Source organism: Pan paniscus, chromosome 10 (genome assembly GCF_029289425.2).
Source record: "Pan paniscus chromosome 10, NHGRI_mPanPan1-v2.0_pri, whole genome shotgun sequence".
In the NCBI taxonomy this organism is placed as follows: Eukaryota; Metazoa; Chordata; class Mammalia; order Primates; family Hominidae; genus Pan; species Pan paniscus.
Window position 1 is genome coordinate 72,529,463 of NC_073259.2, and position 21,786 is coordinate 72,551,248.

The window sequence follows — 21,786 nt, forward strand, 5'->3', positions numbered from 1 at the left end:
CTGCACTCCAGCCTGGATGACAGAGTGAGACCTTGTCTCTAAAAAAATTTGTATATTTAAAAAACTCTTGTTCTTTTATCTGGAGCATGAGACAATATATCTAGTCTTACTCTTCCAAATGACAACCCTTCAAATATCTGATTGTACTTTATGACTGGCCCTCCCAAGCTCTTGAATATGATCTTTTTCAAACTCAATGTATCTTCTCCTCCTAATAGTACCCGATTTAGCACAATTGCCATGCACACTATGCTCTGGGTTAATCTTTTCTGACTGTCGAGTTCCACATATACAGGATTGAAACTAGTTCTGGAACTCGTGTTTGAAATATTGTCTTACCATTGGTGTTAGTTTTACCTACATTTGATTGGACACTACAATTATTAACTGTATTCCCTTTTTTCTCTTTTTTTACTGTCATGTCTCATTTTTTGCTTGCATTGTGATTGTCAAACATTGCAAGGTCTTGTGAATTATCCTTAAAGCAAATGTTTTCTTCTGTATTTTTTATTTATATAGTAAAACTTTATATTAAAGCAGGTTAAAGTTTCAGCTTGTGGATTAAGTCCATCATTTCTGTTTTAGATGTTTTCATATTTTAAAATTTCCTCACAGATTCTAGTTCAAATTTGATAAGTATGTCTTCATGTAGCTATATGATTACATAATTATTCAAGTGTTTTGGGTAAGACAAAATCATAAATATTATTTTTATCTTTTTCCGTTAATTATTAAGCATGTGTCTGTTTCACAGAAATGTAATCTATATGTTTGATTCATCATCCCATAATTTTTCAAAATGTAATTTTGTAAGAGCCATTGAACATCAGTCATTTTTATGATGTGTGTGTGTTTATTCCTAACACTGGAAGGTCATGTTTTGTTATAAATAAACAAATGACTACATGTTAAACATGTCTTGTCTAAGACATAAACTTGGTTAACTAGTCGCTGCCACCTACCACTGGAAAAATGTATTTTCATGCCAGACTGAGCTACCTCCTTAAAATAGACTAGGCAGATTTCCATGATGTTAGGCACTGATGTAGAATTTCCAGAACCAGTATAGCGCTGTTCTTCTTTCACTGACCCATAGATTAAGACAAAGCAAGTTTGTAAAGAATATCAATAAGCAATCAACAAAAGGTATAGAATAAGAATAGATTGTTTATTATCATGTAAAATAGATTGTACATGAAAACATGAATATTATATATGGGGAATCATACTTAAGGCATTGCAAATATTGGACCAGCATACTGGGCCTCATGCTGTTGAAAGGGTACCATGCTTTACGAAGTCTTGACCTGTTAATACTTCAAAGGAGCTCAGAATAAGGGGGATAAATGGTAGTTCTACCAACAGATAATAAAAAATAAAATAAAATTAGCAATCTGTATGCTCAGGGTCCAAGCAGGAAGTCAGAAGCCACTCTGATTATTATTTTTTCTTTCTTTTTGAGATGGAATCTCACTCACCCTGTCGCCCAGGCTGTAGTCCAATGGCTTGATCTCCACTCACTGCCACCTCCACCTCCCGGATTCAAGGGTTCAAGCGATTCTCCTGCCTCAGCATCCCAAGTAGCTGGGATTATAGGTGCCTGCCACCACGCCCAGCTAATTTTTGTATTTTTAGAAGAGATGGGGTTTCACCATGTTGGTCAGGCTGGTGTCGAACTCCTGACCTCAGGTGATCCACCCGACTGAGCCTCCCGAAGTGCTGGGATTACAGGCGTAAGCCACCACACTCAGCCTGATTATTTTCAAAAGGTGGTATATAATGTTGGAAAATTGTTACACATTGACAGTAAAAATTGTAAAAGAGCAACCTAGGCTTCAGGAACAGCAAAAAATTGCTACCACCTTTATACTGGAGAGACAAAGGGAATAGATGGGGTTACCAGGGTCACTGGACTGCAGCTGGAACCATGTGAGCCTGCCTGGCAGGAGGTAGACCAAGAAGAGTCTGCTGCCTGAGGCAGGAAGCCAGGAAAGACAAGGGAGAAACTCAAATAGCAGAAGGTTCATAGATGTTGAAATTTGGATGTGGTTGATGAGGGTTTGTTTTACTAGTATCTCTATTTTTTAAATATGTTTGTAATTGTCTATAATAAATGTTTAAAAAGTTGAACGAAAGACACGCACACACACACACACACACACACACACAGAGAAGAAAAACGTGTGCCTCCCACATTCTGCTTACACCTCCATCAGCTCTCCTCCCAGTAGTGAAACTCACCTGGAAGGTGACTCCTAGAGAAGCCTGAGAAACTTGACCTCCAGGGATCAGCCTACACCAGGGATTAGCAGAGCAGGGTATGGGCAAAGAAAGATGTGTCTAAAGCAGAGTGGCTGGCAAGACCCTCACCCAGGGCAAATGAGGCAGTGGCTCCCCTCCTGCTGTTCACACAAAATCTTCACTAGAATTTCCTGTTTTTCTCTAAGACTTTCTGAATCCCCCAAAGGTACCTGCTACTTAAATCTAATTTTGTGGGATTGGGGACAAACAATGCGACTATCTGACCTAGCCTCTGGCTGTGAAACCCATGGTGAGCCTTTGGACATTGCAATGTCCATTTAACCCAACCACACTTTTTACATACTTCCTGTTCACTTCCATTTACATGACTTCTACATAGTAGAGTCTATGAGTACTTAGAAATTTCAGACAAACTCTACTTTAGCTGGAATATTCATGGTTTTAGTTTAAATTACTTACCTTGCATAGAGAGTGAGCATTTGGGTAAGGAATGATTATAACTAAAACTTTGCCTGTTATAAATTAATGGCTTTCGGCACATATTGGTTGCATTTAGTTAATAATAAGAAAAAACATACCCAAGCATTTATATACACAGCCACAAAGATTGAAAACTGAAACAGAAGGAAATAGGAGTACCCTAGCTACGTAGTTATTTGAATTAACATGTAAGATATCGCTATCGTGTTGGAATGCATCTTTATACTGATTTTGTATTAAAGAGTAGGTTCTTGGTTCTTAAAAAGACGGAGTTTAATATTAACAGTAACACTTTTCCAAGTAAGGAAACTCTAAAGTCTTTTCAAGGACTACCAGGTATGGTTGTGCCGGTGGCATATTTTCTGAATGGCCTCCCCCAAGGGGTCATCTTTTTCTTACTCAGACAAAGGCACCGTATATGCAAGCAACAGTCCTGGCCTTCCAACACTGATATTACCAGGGGGAAAATATTGCTGGGAGAAGTTTTGTGACCTTCTGTAAAGAAGTTTGACTTTTAGGATCAATATCAGGATTCTAAGAGATACATGTGAAGACTTTCTTAGCTCTGAGCAAGACAGAACCACTTGCTGGTTTTAGATTTCCAGGTTTGCCTATTTTCATTTAGCCAAGAATACTTTATATATTTATTTTTACAACATTGTGGGTAAATCTTGTTAATCCTTTGAGGAATAGTAAAACCTTTAATTACATTAAGATCAAGATGGGATCACAAAGTGTTTTTCTGTTCTCCAGTGATTAAGACTACGGCACATTCTCACTGCACATGCACTAATGTACTAAGGTACATCTGTACTAACATACAAATTAATATTTATATATTTTACAGAAGCTAAAGTATTTTAATCACTTGGCCAAATAAACTCACATAAGCCCTGAATATAGATGTTTAAAACACAGTGTGATTTATTTATGCAAAGGTAAAGCTGTCTACACAGGTCAGAAGAAATTTTTCAACCGGGTCAACATGGATGGCTTTTAAAGAATGGATGGCAAGTATTAGCAGTAGTGATGCTTGCAGGTGCTGGCTTCAGATGGGGTCAAGACCCAGATCTAGCACTGCCCTAATTAACTTAACCTCCCTGCGCCTCAGCGCTAGGAAATGGGAGCGGCGCTAATAGTACCATCCTTCGAGGTTTTTGTGAAGATGAAGTGTAATGGATCTAAGTGTAAAGCACTTAGAATAGTGCTCGGTAAATAACACTAAAAAATCTCTTAAGGCTAATTTTTGATTTAAAAGAGTCAGCTTTTTTGAGTTATCTATTGTTTTCCTGTTCAAATTGGGCAACACCTTTTTTTTTTTGTTTCTAGTTTTTCTTATGCTTCTTGCTTCTTGTGCCTGACATTATTCTCGCATTGTTTTGAGAGTAGGGTTTTTATTTTAAACATTTTGTAGATTGCTTTTTATTTCTTTTTTTCTGATGAATATTGATTTTTATTTATTTACTTTTTAATTTTTATTTATTTATTTATTTTTATTATACTTTAAGTTTTAGGGTACATGTGCACAACGTGCAGGTTTGTTACATATGTATACAAGTGCCATGTTGGTGTGCTGCACCCATTAACTCGTCATTTAACATTAGGTATATCTCCTAATGCTATCCCTCCCTTTATTTCTTATATATTCCTCATTTACCCCTTTTCTTTGTGTTCCTAAAGATATCCCATTTATTGATCATGTATATTCCTTTTTACTGAGGGAGGTGACATTAGGAAACAACATCATAGCAAAGTACTACGGAATTGAGATTTGGTTATGAGTCTCTGTAGCTCCTCCTAGTTTTAAAATTCTTTGAATCTCTGAAATTGAATATTCTTACAAATCTCTGAAATTGACCATCAGAAATTTGAGTAGGTGATGCCCCGGAAATCGCATCGAGGAACACAGTTTTCCTCTTACCCTCTTTTTTGGGATGTGTGTGTTTATTCAACATGTGTATATTTTCTCCTTTCCCCATCTGGCATCTGCTTTAGTACCAGCCTAGCTAGCTGTTCTGTGTCAAGAGTACTTTAGCCTTTTCATTATCAAAGAGAAAGAAATGAAATAATATAAAAAAGAAAATCCTTCCCCATCCCCCTCATGCTTCACTTTTGTTTTGCTGTTTCTGAGCAAGTTTCTTGCCATTTACCTTTGCATTTGCATTGCTTATTGATTGGCAATTTTAAAATTGTTTATTGTGCTCTTTTGTTTCACTGTTCAAGAGCTAAAACAAAAGCTACCAGGCCCTGCGAGGTACACATTTGCATGCGGTGAGCGTTGCCCAAGGAAAAAGTAATTGCTAATGCATATTTATGTGGCACAAATTTGCCATTTGTTTATGCATAAAATTATCAATAGTGCAGGGCGGCCCAGCCGTAGAAAATGGTGACCTTTTTAGCTTAATAAATAGAAATCAGCTGTTATTGTGAAGAGATCAGCCATTTATTCTGTGTTGAGGGACATTGCCGGGAAAATGCAGATTGGGGCTGGCAATATCATTAAATGGAAGGCCAATGACCCTTTCCGTAGAGTCTATTATACTTTATCTAATAGGGGATAAATGACTCTGGTTGGCAAATGGAATAAAGAACAACAGTTTTTTTTTTTTTTTTTCCTTTTGGTAATTTTATAACTGTATAGATTTTAAGCCAGTAAAACTGAACTGGAAATTTCATGCTTACCTGTTGCTAGTATTCTCTCAAAAACTATCTGTTTTAAAGTTTGTTTTCTTATTCATTATTCTCTTTTCTATTTGTACCCATGGAAACAAAAAGTAAGTCAGGTGATATTTTCCTAGGAGAAAAGTTCTTTCCTTAATTTTTAGGTTTTTTTTTTTTCTTTCCTCTCTCTCTCTCTCCCTTCCCCTGACACTTTAATCTTTGCAATGAAACTGAAGGTATCTTTGCATTTGTACTGGGTTGCCCTATATTTGATATCATAAAAATACTAAATGTAGAAGAAGATATTCTCAAAATTTTAAAAAAGTTACCAATGTATTATGCTTAAAAAAAAAGCTTAATACTTTGTAAATGATAAGAATGGCTTTTGATGAAGTATGTGGGTTCTTTGGTTTGGAGAATGTTCTGTAAACATAAAACCCTCTCATAAGCATACTTTCTCAATATGTGAAACACCAAGCAGTAGTCACCTTTTGTGATTGTGTCCGTGCTGTATCTGGTAAATGAAATACCCTTTGTTTCCCCGGGGCTTGCCTCTGTCCCCTTTAATGTGGCTTGATCACACACTATGTCTATTTGACTAGTAGTGCTTTGGTGTGTTAGTGAGCATTTCTGCCGCTTAGGAATTTTTATCCAGTTTTTTCAATCATGATAGAATTCACTATTAAGTGAAAACTGTGTTTGTTTTTAAAATGATATTATGTAATATTTGATCCACTTAAAATTTTATATAATATACTTTAAGTTATGAAACAAGATGATGAAACAGAGACCCGTAAAAGCACCTCAGAACATGGCTAACATCTTTGAAGCTACCTGCGTACTCCTCCCTGACTGTGTTTCTTAACACAATTTCACGGCACCGTGTTGAAAGTTTCCACAATAGTGGTTTTGCAGCCACCAATCTTTCCCTCATGCTGCACTTTAGTATGACAGTGCATTCTGCAGCATGTCACCAAAGTGACTGAGTAACCTTTTACTGGCAGAAATGGGTCTGTCGTTCCTTTTTAAAGTAGAGGGTGTAAATAGGATTCAGACACTAGGGTACATTAGTCCATAAAATGAATATATTTTTTATGTCATTTGTAAGGTATTGATTTTAGGTCCATTAGATTCACAGTCCCTAGTGGGAGAAAAAAAAAACAATGATTTAATGGGTAGGTTGGAAATTCCAGAAGGAAGAGCAGCATGATTAACCCCTTCTTTCTCAACTCCCTGCCTGTGTTATATAGTATCTTCTAGAAGTTGAGACAAGAACCTTGGGAGAAAGTGACAGAACTCTTATCATCTGTCTCCCCTGCAGTTTACAGAGGGTCAGAAAACAAATTTCAGCCTAGTTATTTCTGTGTCTCTGAATGTGATAGAACAGATCACTCGGGGTTAATAAGAGTTGCCAAAATTATTTTTTTAGATGGGAGTTTTTAAGTTAATGAATTTGTTTTATTTTTACAAAGTTCAGAGTGTATTTATTTATTTTGAGAGTCTTAACAACTTAAGATATTGTTTAGGGACCTTAAAGGATATGAAGGAATTGAGCTGAGTTTTTTTTTAAGAAAATTTTTTTCTCTCAACTCTAAGAAAGGAAAGTTCATTGTGGTATCATGCCAGTTACAACGTTACTTACACAAGTTTTAAGTGATATTAGCGATATCAGCGATCTTAGTAATTTTTAAAGTAGGTTGTTTCCTGTTCTATAAATACATAGAAAATTATTGGTTTTTACAACCTCTTTTCTGATAAAAGAATGACTGAACTATCATTTCACTGCTATGTAATTAAATTTGGGTGCAGAGTACTTATAATAATTCTAGTCAATTTCACACACCTAATGTTACTACCACCTAAAAAGAATTTTCTCTCAGGCTGCTTTGCCAGCTACATCTTCATTCTTGTATCTAAAAAAACCTAATTATAATATAGGTAGGAAATGTTTTTAAAATTCCAATTATATTTCCAATCTTTTGCCATAGTGATATGTTATCATTGAAGAAAAATATGCCAACTACAATCTGGTTACCTCAAAATTTGACCTGACATAAAGATGATGGTATCAACAGACATTTTTAGAACTTCATATTTTAATTCAAGTTTTTCATGTTCTATAATAAAAATATAAAAATACAAGCTCCCTCTTGTGGGTAAAATTACCACCTGTGAATTTCTGTGTCACCCAAATATATGATATGACAAAATTTCACTGTTCCACTTAGTAAACACAATTGTGGTAGTAGTGTAGTCTCTTTACAGTTGGGCAGATGAGACAATTCACTTAACTAAAAAAAAAAAAAAAGTGGAGTTTGTGGTATTTTTTCTAAGTACAATTTTTTATGGAAATACATTTTTAAAAATCCACTGACTATATATAGACAGCCTTTATTCTACTTCAGCAACATACTTTCCCATGTTAAAAGTTTTTTGTTGTTGTTTTGGTTGGCTTTTGTTTGTTTGCTTTTTCGAGATGGGGTCTCATTTTGGTGCCCAGGCTGAAGTGCAGTGACGCAACAACAGCTTACTGCGATCTCAACCTCCTGGACTCAAGCAGTCCTCTCACCTCATTCTCCCAAATAGCTGGGACTACAGATGCATGCCACCATGCTTAGCTAATTTTTAAATTTTTTGTAGAGCTGGAGTCTCAGTGTTGCCCATGCTAGTCTTGAACTCCTGGGTTCAAGTAATACTTTTGCTCCAGCCTCCCAGAGTACTGGGATTACAGGCGTGAGTCATCATACCCAGCCTGATGTTCAAAGTTTTTAATGATAATTTTTCTCTTCGTGGAATATTCTTCAATGAAGTAATGAGTAAACTAATAAAGTAATGTGGATTCTTCTCTTTGTCAACATTGTGGCACTTGAATTTCTGTGCTTCCTAACAAAAGTTCTGATTTTGGAATGGAGTAAAATGCTTCTATACCAGGCATGCTCCAGGAAGATATAGTATGGTAATAAAACTATTCAAATACTGTAAACCTTGTGATCAAAACTGAATAACCAGTGATGATATAAAAATAAACACCCAAGAGATTACTCAATTTCCCTTGAATTGGACTAATAGTGGAGCGACTGAGCCAGAATCAAGGCTGTGGCTCCTACCGTGTACAGGTTCCTTGCTTTCATAAGTCTGATTCTTGGGAATCTCAACAGATTGTCAGGGCCGATTTTTGTTCAGCCTAGGAAAATTGGTAACAAAGCCAGAATTTTATTCACTCATGATAGTGGCAAGAGCACTTTCTGAAGCTGAGCTGAGCACGGCAGTCAGAGAAATACATAGCAGTGATGGAATGAAATGAAAAATAGCTGAACATTTAACAATTACTGTGTTGACCATTGCTGTTATATGTTTGAATGGGCTCAAAGAAGAGACCTAAGAGGACACCTGAAGATGTCTCATGAATCATTTCGAGCAGCAAGAATCTACCTTAGTGTAGCCTGTCCTAAAGCATCTGCAGGATATTTACATTAAAAGTGGACCACAACAACTACTGAGTTTTTAGATTAATTGTGGTGGCTTTATAATGCCAAGATAATACCCCTTCTTCCATAAACCATAATTTTATTACATTTATATATGTAAATTTACATTTAAATATATATTTATGTTTATATATTTAAATGTAAATATTAAATATATATTTATATATTTAAATGTAAATTTACATATATATTTATATATAATGGTTTATCAATTTACATATATATTTATATATAATGGTTTATCAATTTACATATATAAATATAAATTTCTTTTGAAAACCTTACACATTTTCTATTTTCAAGAGTCATATGTTCATATTTACTAAATAAAACAATGCACTGTTAATGGTCTACTTTTATTTTTCCAGCTTTCCTCTTGCTGATGACATGATTCCTGTTTGAATCTGTTGACAAGATTCTGAAAGCTGAACAGAGAATTCTGGCACTGCACTGGGTAGGAAAAAGGTATATTCATAAAACACATAATAACACTTTTGAAAAATTGATAACTATTCTATTTCACAAAAATGGAAGTTTATATGCTTTCTCTTATTTTTAATTTATAAGTAAAAATATATAAAACATGTGCATATAAAAGTATAGTACATAGTCTTTTATATTCAGATGACAACTGGCTTTTTAATTATGATTTTGAGACTCATTATGATGGTAATGTCTCTAAACTGGCAGATGATAGCAACATTTCTTTTCTTTTCTTTTTCTTAATGAGATACACTTTTTCTGAAGTTGTGAAAGCTTTTTTCTCCACTGAAAAATGTTTTTTGAAACATTTGTTGCTACTTTTTTGTTGTTGCTTCAAAATAAATATTTGGGATTGCAATGGATAGGTCACATATTTTAGAAAAATTTCTATAGGCTATTAAGTATTCCGGGGTATGATTCTGTTAATGCATACAAAAATGTAATATTGCTGAAGCCAGACAAATATTTTCTAATTTACTGACAGAAACATTCCATGGGCATCTATCTGTGTGTGCATGAAATCCCTGTTTGTCTTTTCAAAAATGTTATACTCTTGGGAACAGGCACTGAAAGTTTGACCACAGATCTAGAGTTGAAAATCCTTTTCTAATTTATTGATTGACTAGTCATCATGCAGGTAACTGCAGAAAAGGATGAAAGGAAGGAATTCTGTTGTTCAGGAGAAGTTTGTCACCAGTAAGATTGAAAGGGAAATCTCCTTTCGTTGATACCTAAAAAGAATAATGAAACACTGTTCATCTTGCATAATGACTTAAAGCTCATTTATTCAGAAATCTGCTCTTACAGTGTTATGACTTATGTTCCCACCATTTCAAGATGCAAGTGTATGTGTGAAAACCCTTAGAATTAATGGTAGTGGTTACCTCTTTTAAAAACAAAATTGTTAAAATCCCAAATAGTATTATTAAAATACTTATAACTCAGGCTTCATATATTCACAGACAAATGAAACAATATAATATAGAAGAAAACATAGCGAATAATGGATTTTTATACTAACAAAAGTGGAATAAGTCACAACCAAATTATTCCAAACAAAAATTCTATAGGTTTACAGGCAAAAATACCAATATAAATAAAATTAAAAGGCAAGTGACAAACTGAGACTACTGCTTCTAATAAATATGGCAAACATTAAATGTAAAGAGCAGTTATAAGAAAGACAGTGATATCTTAATTTAAAAGATAATGAGATACAAGAACAAGTAGTTAATAAGGAATATAACTAATACAAAAGGTAATAAAAGGAACGCAAAGCTATGCCTCACTTATCTAACTAGGGGAAAGTAATTTAGAATAATAATAATATAACAAGAATGTAGAGAGATGGACATTTTCAACAATTTTGGGGAAACCTTGTGTTTGTTCAACTTTCCAGGAAGGAATTGGGCCACTTCTGTAAACAGCCTTAAATGTTGTCAAAGCATTCTATGTAACATTCCCATGCTATTAGTTTGGAAGATATTTAGTTGCAAGTGATCCAGATCCAACATAACAGTTTAAACAAGATAAAATTTTATATTTCTTTTAAGTTAATTTTCATATATTTATAAGTGGAAGATTTTAGATAGATTTAACTGTTCAGCAGCAGAGCAGTGGCTAAATAAATTTGAATACATTTATATGATGGGATATCCTGCAACCAGAATGAAATGAGTATTTCATTTGATATTTAAAATTTGATATTTGGTATTTAAAATTCTTTTCTAAAGAATTTAAAAAGACATAAAATTATGCATAATGCAATGTTAAATTAAAAAATCAGAGTCTACACTAAAGATATAATGTGTTTCCAAGTTTGTGGGTATATATGTACACACATGTATGCACATATATATCTCTACATGTGCGTATATATTACAAACACAGAAAAATTAATAGAAAAAATAATAAACACATTGAATATAATTAACTCTGGATAATGGACTCATGAGAAGTTTTAATTTTCTTCATAGTTTACAGAGTTTTTAAATAGTATAATATTAAAATTTGAGAAATATAAAAGGTGTGGATTTTCAGAAGGTATATATAAGCTGCTAAGTGCCTCTGTTTGTTAAGATACTATATATATCTCTGTTCAAGGAGAGTTGAAACAGCCCAGCACCCATCCTTTTGGTTATTTTTTTCCCAAAGTCGGGTTGAAATGAGGATTCCTGCTCAGTAGATCCATACAACCACTTAGACATCTTGATCATATTGCAGCCTGGCTGCCTCTTTTAGCTTAGGGCAGTTCAAGGTATTGTGCTACAGTTCAGTGGCATTGGATAAACACATTAAGGCTTCTGGTATGCATGCCTATTTCAAAGGCACAAAGCAAAACTTGTGTATAAGTGGAAGAGGTTGAGTACTGCAGTTCTGGATTAAGATTTTTTTTTAAGTATTATGTTACCTTAGAATATTAGAAGAGTGAGAATTTAACTCTAAGATGAGTGAAAAATCACAATTTGATAGCAATGTGAGAAAATATTGTGGAGATGACAGTGAAAGCTTTTTTTTTTTTTTTTCTTTCAAAACCTAAACTGACTTTACTCTTTGAACTTGTAAGAGACACATGATGTATGATGTTTGGAAGCATAGACCTTGGAGACAGATTGTTTGGGTCTGTCTCCTAATTGTACCACTTATACCTGTTTACTTTTGGGTTTGTTCCCTAACTGCTATTGCTCAGACTTCTCATGTGTCAGAGGTAAATAATAATGGAAAACATTATACCATGCAAATGGTTACTATGTGGACACTGGTGTGACTAGTGTTTAAAGTTCATTAAGCAAAATAGACTTTAAAGCCCAAATAATTACTAGAGATAGAGTCACTTTATAAATGATTGAAGTTTCAATTCAATAGGAAGACAGAATAATTTTAAATCTCAATGCCCCTAATAACATAATCTTGAAGTGTATTAAGAAATAATTGATAGAACAATAAGAGAAATAAACAACTGTATAATAGCAGTGATATTAATTCACTTGTCTTAGTAATTGATACAATAAAATAGAAAAATTGGTGAGATTTAGTTGAATGGCAAAATTAAGAAACATGACCTTATGGATATATGTAGAACCTTGCATACAACTGTAAAATTTACATTATTGTCAAGCACATAAGAGACAATGATAAACATTGACCATATTCTAAGTCAATGAATATCTTATTAAATTAAGCCTCAACCATTTTCCAAGAATTAAAGTTGTACCACAATGAAATGAAGCTGCAAACAGAAATAGAGCTAGGAGTATAGTTTCACAATTAAAAAGAAATCACAATGGAAATTAGAAAGTTTTTAGACTAAACAATAATAGATATCCTACATATAACAATTACAGAATGCCTATAAGAAGTATTTACTGGGAAATTTATAACCTAAATGAACATATTATAAAAGCAAAGGGCAAAAATTAATAGGCCAAGAATTCCTCTCAAGAAGTTATAAAACAACAAAATAAACTCAGTGTAATAAAACGAAGAAATTAATTAAAGTAAGAACAAAATTAACAAGGTGGAAAACAGTCGTACAACAAAGAGGACTAAGAAAGCCAAAAAACCGATTGTTGGAAAAGGTGAATAAATATTTCAAACCTCTGATGAGACTGAGCTAAAATGCAAGAGAAATGGGAAGATTACCAATATCAGTATTGAAAAAGGAGACACCACAACAGATGTGCAGATATCAAACAGCTAGTAAGAAATACGTATAAATTTTTTTGGGGTAAATATAAAGAGTTGGATGAATGGGAACATTTCTAGAAAAATACAATGCCAAAATTTGCTGAAGTGAAGTAGAGAACTTGAATAGTTCTATAACTATAAAGGAAATTTAATTCAGTAATCAAAAATTGTCCTATAAAGCAAAAGCAAAATCTTGACCAAGATGACTTCCCAGGCAAATTCAAGGAAGAAATAAGTCTAATCTTTTTTTTGAGACCGCGTCTCACTGGGTGGCCCAGGCTGGAGTGCAGTGGCTTGCTCTTGGCTCACTGCAACCTCTGCCTTGCAGGTTCAAGCGATTCTTGTGCCTCAGCCTCCCAAGTAGCTGGTATTACAGGCACATGTCACCACGCTTAACAGGCACATGTCACCATGCTTGGCTGATTTCTTTTATACTTTTAGTAGAGACGGGGTTTTACTATGTTGGCCAGGCTGGTCTCAAACTCCTGACCTCAAGTGATCCACCGCCTTGGCATCCCAAAGTGCTGGGATTACCGGCGTGAGCCACTGCACTCAGCCAAAGTCTAATGTTACATAATTTTTTTTTTTTCAAAAGATAGAAGAGGTAACAATCCGAATTCATTTTATAATTATCATATAGTTTTCATACCAAAGCTGATGAGAATAGTATGAAAAAGGACTTACAGGCCAATTCCTCTTGTGATTATAAGTGGAAATATACTCAACAGAATATTAGCAATTCAAATTTGGCAATATATAAAACAAAAATTTAATCACATAATCATTTAATATAAAATTATGAACAAGTTGGTTTATTCCAGAAATACAAGGTTTGATAATATGTAAAAAAATAAACAATTTAATACAGATTAAAACAGTCATATGATCATTTCAATAAATGCAGGGAAGGCATTTAATAAATTTCAACATCTGTTTCTTGTATTAAAAATTTTTTGGAAAACTAAAAGCAGGGAGGAACTTCCTTAATGTGATATAAAATACATACAGCAAAGATAAATCGTAATAGTAAAATGTTAAAGGCTTTCCTTCTGTGTTCAAGAACAAGACAAGGATATTTGCTATCACCCCTGCTATTTAGTATTTTTCTAGAAATCCTAGTCAATGCAGTAAAGAAAGATAAGGAAATAAAGTTATTAGGGTTGAAAAAGAAACAACTAACTGTCGTTATTGGCACACGATATGAGTTAATAAGACAATTTTGCAAGACTGATGCATATAATATAGTATAATGTACAGTTTTTCTATATATCAGCATCATTTTTTCTGGTTTCTGGTAATAAGAGATGCACAATATTTCTATGGGGAAAACTGTGAAACATTATTAAGTAATATTTTCTAAGGCTGATATGAATGATGAGATATACCATATTCATGCATTGAAAAGATCCAATATTGTAAAGATGTCTCTTTCTCCCTTATTGATTTATAAGTACCATGCCATCACAATAAATATTCTGTTTTTGTCTTTGTTTCTTGTTATCTGTACATTGTGTGTGTGTGTGTGTTTGTGTGTGTGTGTGAAATGTCACAAGTTAATTCTAAAATGTGAAAGGCAAAAGATAGTCAAGATACTCTTTATAAAGGAGCAATGGGTAGGAAGACTTGCCCTACAGATTTTATTAAGCTCCGTTAATTCAGAAAGTATGGCATTCCTGCATGGATAGACAAGTAGGCAAATGAGAGACAATAGAGAAGTCAGACTCTTGCAAATATGGATACTTTATTTCTAATAAGGGCAGTCCTTTAAAGTGGAGAAATAAATTGTTAATACGTGGATACTGAGAAAATTCATTTTCCATGTAAAAAATAAGATTGGATCTCTACTTCACATCACACAGAAAAATCAATTTTAGTTGGCCGAAACCTAAGTGTAAGGGACAGAACAATATTGACAGACTCTAAGATCATAACCTGGGAATATGACTTAGGAGTAGAGAAGGATTCTTTAAGCCAAAAAAGCACACAACACATTTTCTTGTTGTTGTTTATCAGAAAACGCCATAAAAAGAGTGAAAAACAGGACCTAGAGTAATAGAATAAATTTCAAAAACATCATTGACAAGGTTGGTATTCAGAATTGATTTTTAAAAAACTACAAGTCGTTGTTAAAGTTCACATAGTCCAGTAGAAAAAGGCAAAAGAAGAAATGCAAATGGACAATAATTTGAAAATGCCCAATATATGAAATAATGTCCAAGACATGAAAAAATCCTTAGTCTCAGTAGTAGCCAGGAGATACAACATAAACTCTTAATGAGATTCCACTACACATGCCTCAGAATAGAGAAAAGTAGAACGTCTAGCAGTTCAAAGCATTGACAAGGTTGGAGAGCAATAGCAACACTCATCAAGGGCTTGTTGGGATGTAAGTTGGAACAACTACTTTTAGATGCAGTACCTAGTAAAGTTGAAATTTATAGCCCTTGCTTAAGCAATAGCAATTCTATTATTCCTAGAGATAAATATCCTAGAGAAATATGTGTATATATGTGTCAGAAGAAATCTACAAGATGGTTTACACGAGAAATATTTGTATTTGCCAAAAAATCCGGAAATAACTCAGCTGTAATCAGCAAGTTGGAAAATTATAGAACAATCATACAATGGCGTGTGAAGTATTGAAAATGGAAGAATCTTAGTGCTATAATTAATATTAGCTGGAAAAATCAAGACACATCAGAATACAGACAGGATGATTCTAGGCCAACTAAATTATATCATTTAGGAACACACTGTAGATAGGAAGACTAAAGACAAGCAAGAAATACTAGTGTAAAAGCCAGGGAGTGCTGATATCTACGAATGAGGAAAGAGGTTGAGGTCAGGGTGCAGAATTTGTGTCCAGGAACACTTCTAACTCAAGAGAGAGTGCCAGTAATGACCTGTGTGGTGCTTCCATGGGCATGTGCTTTATTACTATGTGTTAAACTGAACATATTCTGTACATATATCTCATGATAGATAAATCTTAAAATAATAGAGCAAATAGTTGATAGATTTCATTAATTTTTTTGTGGTGTTTTATGCTTTAAGTGGGAGAAATATCCTGGCAAATAGTATAAATTAAATGGAGACATCTTTCAAAATTAAGTAAAATAATTGAAGGTTCTTATAAAGAGTTCCCCACATTAGGCCGGGCGTGGTGCTTACACTTGTAATCCTAGCACTTTGGGAGGCTGAGGCAGGTGGATCACGAGATCAGGAGTTCAAGACCAGCCTGGCTAAGATGGTGAAACCCTGTCTCTACTAAAAATACAAAAAGTAGCTGGGTGTGATGGTGGGTGCCTGTAATCTCAGCCACTCGGGAGGCTAAGGCAGAGAATTGCTTGAACCCGGGAGGTGGAGGTTGCAGTGAGCTGAGATCGCGCCACTGCACTCCAGCCTGGACGACAAAGTGAGACTCTGTCTCAAAAAAAGAAAAAGAGTTTCCCACATTAGAAATGAACAAAAATAGGATAGTAAAATAAGCATTTATTCTGTCCAGTATTCTGGAAAAGAATACCAGGCTGGGCATGGTGGCTCATGCCAGTAATTCCAGGATTTTGGGAGACTGAGGCAGGAAGATGCCTTGAGCTCAGGAGTTTTGAGACCAGCCTAGGTGACATAGGAAGACCTTGTCTCAAAAAAAAAAAAAAAAAAATTGCATGGTGGAACATGCCTGTATTCCCAGCTACTCAGGAAGCTGAGTCAGTAGAATACCTTAAGCCCGGGAGTTCAAGGCTGTAGTGAGCTGCATTCGTGCCAGCGGGGCCACAAAGCAAGACCCTGTCTCAAAAAAAAAAATAATAAAGAATAAAAATAAAGAAATGTGATAAAGGATAGTAGGCATAGAAAGGTATTAGATTGAATGGAATAAAAATGTTTTGAGAACTATAAAGTTATGGATGTTTACATATATTTTGAGTACTTCTCTGTTAAAAATCCTTTCCAACAAATCAATAATAGTCACAAAAAGGCTTAGTTGAACACCAGATTATATGCTGAATTGACCAAAACCAACACAACAAAATAAGAAACTTCACATAGGTATTTAAATCCAAGATTTTATGAAGTTAAATTGAGGATAATGATTAGTTATACCATTGGTGTCAGTATATTTTTGTTTTGCTTATCTCTTTCTGTGTTAACATTCTTTTAAAATGTCACTGCATTTATAGTTATTTGCTTTAACCATTTAGCTACTTAATAATTTGTGATCCTAAGTGGTTGTCATTTGTACACGCCTTTTGGTCACCTTTCTCTTTTACTTGCAAATAAGCAAGCTCTTTGCTTTAACTATTTATCAAATCCAATCACTTTTTTCCCTCAGTCACCCTAATCTATAAAGTAAAACGCTTTATTGCTTGAAAAAGGAAAATAATCCCAATATACTGTAAATTGTCAAGTGAGTTCTATATAATTAAAGATTACCCTGCAATATACAATTTTTAAGGCATTTATCCCGACAGGGTTCACTGGCCTTTGAGAATGAGCCACTTTGTTGACAAATCTATCATCTAAATTGTGCAACATTAGTGAGAACTCTGAATAGCACACTGTTACATTTTAATGGGGATGGCAGCTAAAAAATATGCACACACCAAAACAAAATACTGAATATGACTGAAATTGATTTTTAAAAGGTCTGCCACCTGTAGATAAAAATGTGCATTACTCTGAACACATAATAATTAACAAGAATGAAAGACCTTGGCCAAATCCAATGACCCTCTGAAATAAAAATCCTGGTTATTACTTTAATAAAGAAGGCACAGATTTTAGGTTTCACAAATAAAGGCTCCTGATGCTACATACCTGTGCACCTAATTGTTTCTGCTCTACAATTTCATCCACATTTCTCTTGTAACATATGGTAGAATTGATTCCTGAAAGTAGTCTTTGGATGTACATCCTTTGTTTCTTAATAATTCATTATATGATCGTATATCTTCTGAAAGGTATAACATTTTTGTTTTAGTCTATTTCTATTTCTCATTGTCTTTCAGAACCTTTAAAAATCTTTGTAAATTGTTTCTTATTGTACACGTAAATCTCTTGAGTAAGACTCCTTTTTTTAATATACTTTCAGCTTGGTCTCACCAAGATAATGAAGCATTTTCAGTAAAACATCATGCAAAGCAGGCTAAAGGAATACTTAAATCTAATGCTACCATACCCTTATAATTTTTTTCTTAACACAACATTATTTGTTTAAATGCCTGATTATACTTGATTGTCTTCGTGCTCTACATACAAATATTTTATCTGAATAGGTTAGCATAAAATTATTAGACTTATTTTCTGGGTGTTTCAAGTGTATGTACATATAATTCACTGGGAGAGTTTTACTAGCACAATTTTGAATTATAGAGTTAATTTCAAAACGTACATCAACTTAAGTAACATAATGCCATCTCAGTAGAAATGCTTCATTTTCCTGATCTTGGAACTAGGTATTGCCACTTGAGTAGCCAATACTGATCCACTTGAAGCAGCCCTCAAACCCTAGCCTGGCCAAATATAATGGTCTTCTGTACAGTTTTTTTTGCTATGGCTTTTCAGCTTCCTCATTGATTAAAAATATGTGAGAATCTCTCAAAAGTTATGGGACAATTTGAGTTTTATTACTTTTTAAAAGTCAGATGAGAAAATCTGCTCCTTAAGAATATAATAACAATTGCATAAGCATCATTCTGTTGTCCAGCAATTATTTGTAATGAAGAGGATTTTTACTTCCAAATAAAATAATACATGAACTTTTGACTAAAAGCCTTTAACATAATATATGTGAACAAGCAATTGCTTATTTTTTGTCTTTCTTTAGAAAGACAAAGAAGTTGTCCTAACAAGAATAAGTAAAAACCATGAACCCAAACTGTTTTCATAGTACTTTCTGCAAAGTTAGAGTACAGAAATTCTAGATTATTTATCATCTCAGTGGAAGTGTTGCTCACAGTCATATTCTGTAAATGCAAATATATTTTGCATACATAAGTGAGGTTAAAGTGCTGAGATTAATTTTAAAATGAATGTAAAAGTATTCCCTAATTCATAATTATGAATTGTTTTTTATTTTCTTACATAATGCTCATATCTATGCATCTTTTAGATAATTTGTGAAAGTAACTTACATTGTATGAGTCATTGGTGTTTTATAATATTCTATGATATAACAAAATATAAACATGATGTTTGGACTATAATTAGGGAATTTAACTCCCCTCACAACATGGTAAGGTTTTTGTTTGTTTGTTTTGTTTTGTTTTTGAGACAGGGTCTTGCTCCGTTGCCCAGGCTGGAGTGTAGTGATGTCATCTTGGCTCACTGCAACCTTGATCTCCTGGGCTCAAGTGTTCCTCCCACCTCAGCCTCCTGAGTAGCACAAGTGTTATCCTAGACATGTCAAATCTTTGTGACAGACATGGTTTCAAGGCAGATTTATAAGTATTTAGAAAAACGTTACAGTTTTATACCATTACCAATATGAATTCTAGAAGGATTAGAGATTTAAATTCTTATCAAAAGAAACTATAAAAATACTAAGAGACAGTGTTGGTGAATAGAAGTAGGAGGAGGGTTGAAAGTCCTTTTAAAGCATTACACCAAAGGCGATAATCACCAAAGAAAAATTGTGATAGGTTTGATCACATAAATGAAAAAGCTTCTTTGCATCTTAAATGATAAGACTGGCAGACAAATGGAAATCTAAGAAATATATTTGCAGTACATTAGGCGGAACAACCTAAATTGCCATTTTTGTTAAAACTGGTCAACTATTGGCATTTTCCTATGTTCAACAGATGCAATTAGGATATCATTTAAACTGCTTACAAATGAATAGAAATAGAAATAATAGAAATATTAATAGGAGGAAGTTAAATGAAGAATAAACATAAAATGTTTGATTTTTATAAATCATCAAGTAATTCAAATTAAATTGAGATCATAGTTCACTTAGCAAATTGGTGAAGATTAAAAATGCCACAGTAACCAATGCTGAAGAAATTCCGGTGAGATGAAGCCTCTCACTTTCTGTGTCCAGTTGTGTCAATTGTGTTACTGTACCAGAACCATTTCACACAGTGCACATTAAAAGTCTGTTAATGTTGATGCTTATGCTTCTAGCAATTTGCCATATATATATTGTATATGTGTGTGTATGTTGGTATATATTTATATTTAGTTATACATATATGCATATTTATAGCTAAAGGGATATAGTGTTAATAGTAACACAAAACTGAAAACCTGTTTATTAAAAATGGGCCCTGGGCCAGGCACGGTGGCTTAGCCTTTAGTAATTCTAGCACTTTGGGAGGCTGAGGCAGCTGGATCACTTGAGTCCAGGAGTTCGAAACCAGCCTGGGCAACATGGTGAAACCCCATCTCCACCAAAATAATACACACACACACACACACACACACAAACACACACACACACACAAATTAGCTAGCATGATGGCATGCACCTGTAGTCCCAGCTCCTCAGGAGGTCAAGACTGCAGTGAGCCATGATCATGCCACTGCACTCCAACTTGGGTGACAAAATAAAACCCTGTGTCAAGAAAAATCAGACTCTGGTTAGGTGTAATTTGTGGTGGTCGTGTATGATGCAATATTAATTTTGCTGAAAAATAATTTTATAATGACATGAGAAACCACACCACGGTCATAGGAAATATTCAAGAAATATTGATTGAATGAGTACATATGTGCACATGCATGCTTAGAACAAGAGTGTATAGATAACACTAAAATGCTTTCTTTACCTACACTATATAGGATTATAGCTGATTTCAAAATTTATTCTTCTCAATTGTGTGTTTCAGCTACATTTCTTTAATGAACACATATTACTTTCATTTTAAGAAAAATGCACATCAATTTTAAACCATAAATATCAATGTAGTAGTCTTTATATATTATTTTTCTTTTCTTTTTTTGAGAGGGACTCTCACTCTGTTGCCCAGGCTGGAGTACAGTGGCACGACCTCAGCTCACTACAATCTCCGCTTCCTGGACTGAAGTGATTTTCCCACCTCAGCCTCACAAATAGCTAAGACTGAAGGCGCATGTCACCACTCTCAGCTAACTTTTTTGTATTTTTTGTAGAGACGGAGTTTTGCCATGTTGCCTAGGCTAGTCTCGAACTCCTGTGCTCAAGGGCCCGGCTCAACTTACCAAAATGTTAAGATTACAGGCGTGAGCCACCACACCTGGCCATATTATTTCTAATGACAGCATTTTCTGTATACATAGATTACTATTTCAACTTAGAATCTAAGTTATTTCTTCTAATTTTTTAATTAGAGAAAATCTAGAGGAACAAATTGTTTTTCGAAAATTTCAATATATTGAAACTCAAGTCTACATGGCAGAATAATATGCTATAACAGTGATAACAAGTTTATCCAAGATTTGCTCAGAAAATCCCCATGGTAAGTTGGGGGACACACTGCTTCTGGAGACAGCAGGCTTTCGGGTTGATCTGCCTCCCCTAGTTGGGTAGTTCTTCCTGTTGTATCAACTTTTGCCTTAATTTGAATTCAACTGGGTCTCCCTGTCACTGAGAACAATACTCCAGATTTGAGATTTTTAGAATACTTTGAAAATAAATTCAGCATCCTTTATAATAGACATCATCCGTTATTGTAATATTCAACTTTTGAAAACTCAAATCCCTCTACCACTCTTCTAGTGTTTTTGTAGTCACTTTTTCCTTTAT

General features: G+C 34.1%; 1 protein-coding gene across 2 annotated transcripts in view; it reads left to right on the plus strand.

Moving 5' to 3' along the window:
• SOX5 (SRY-box transcription factor 5) overlaps window positions 1-21,786 on the plus strand; it is a 1,030,759-nt gene that overhangs the window by 276,080 nt on the left and 732,893 nt on the right. For both annotated transcript variants that reach the window (XM_055095845.1, XM_063593159.1), the window contains one exon: window positions 9,260-9,356. The gene's annotated coding sequence lies outside the window, so the exon portion shown is untranslated. The remainder of the gene's footprint in view (window positions 1-9,259; window positions 9,357-21,786) is intronic.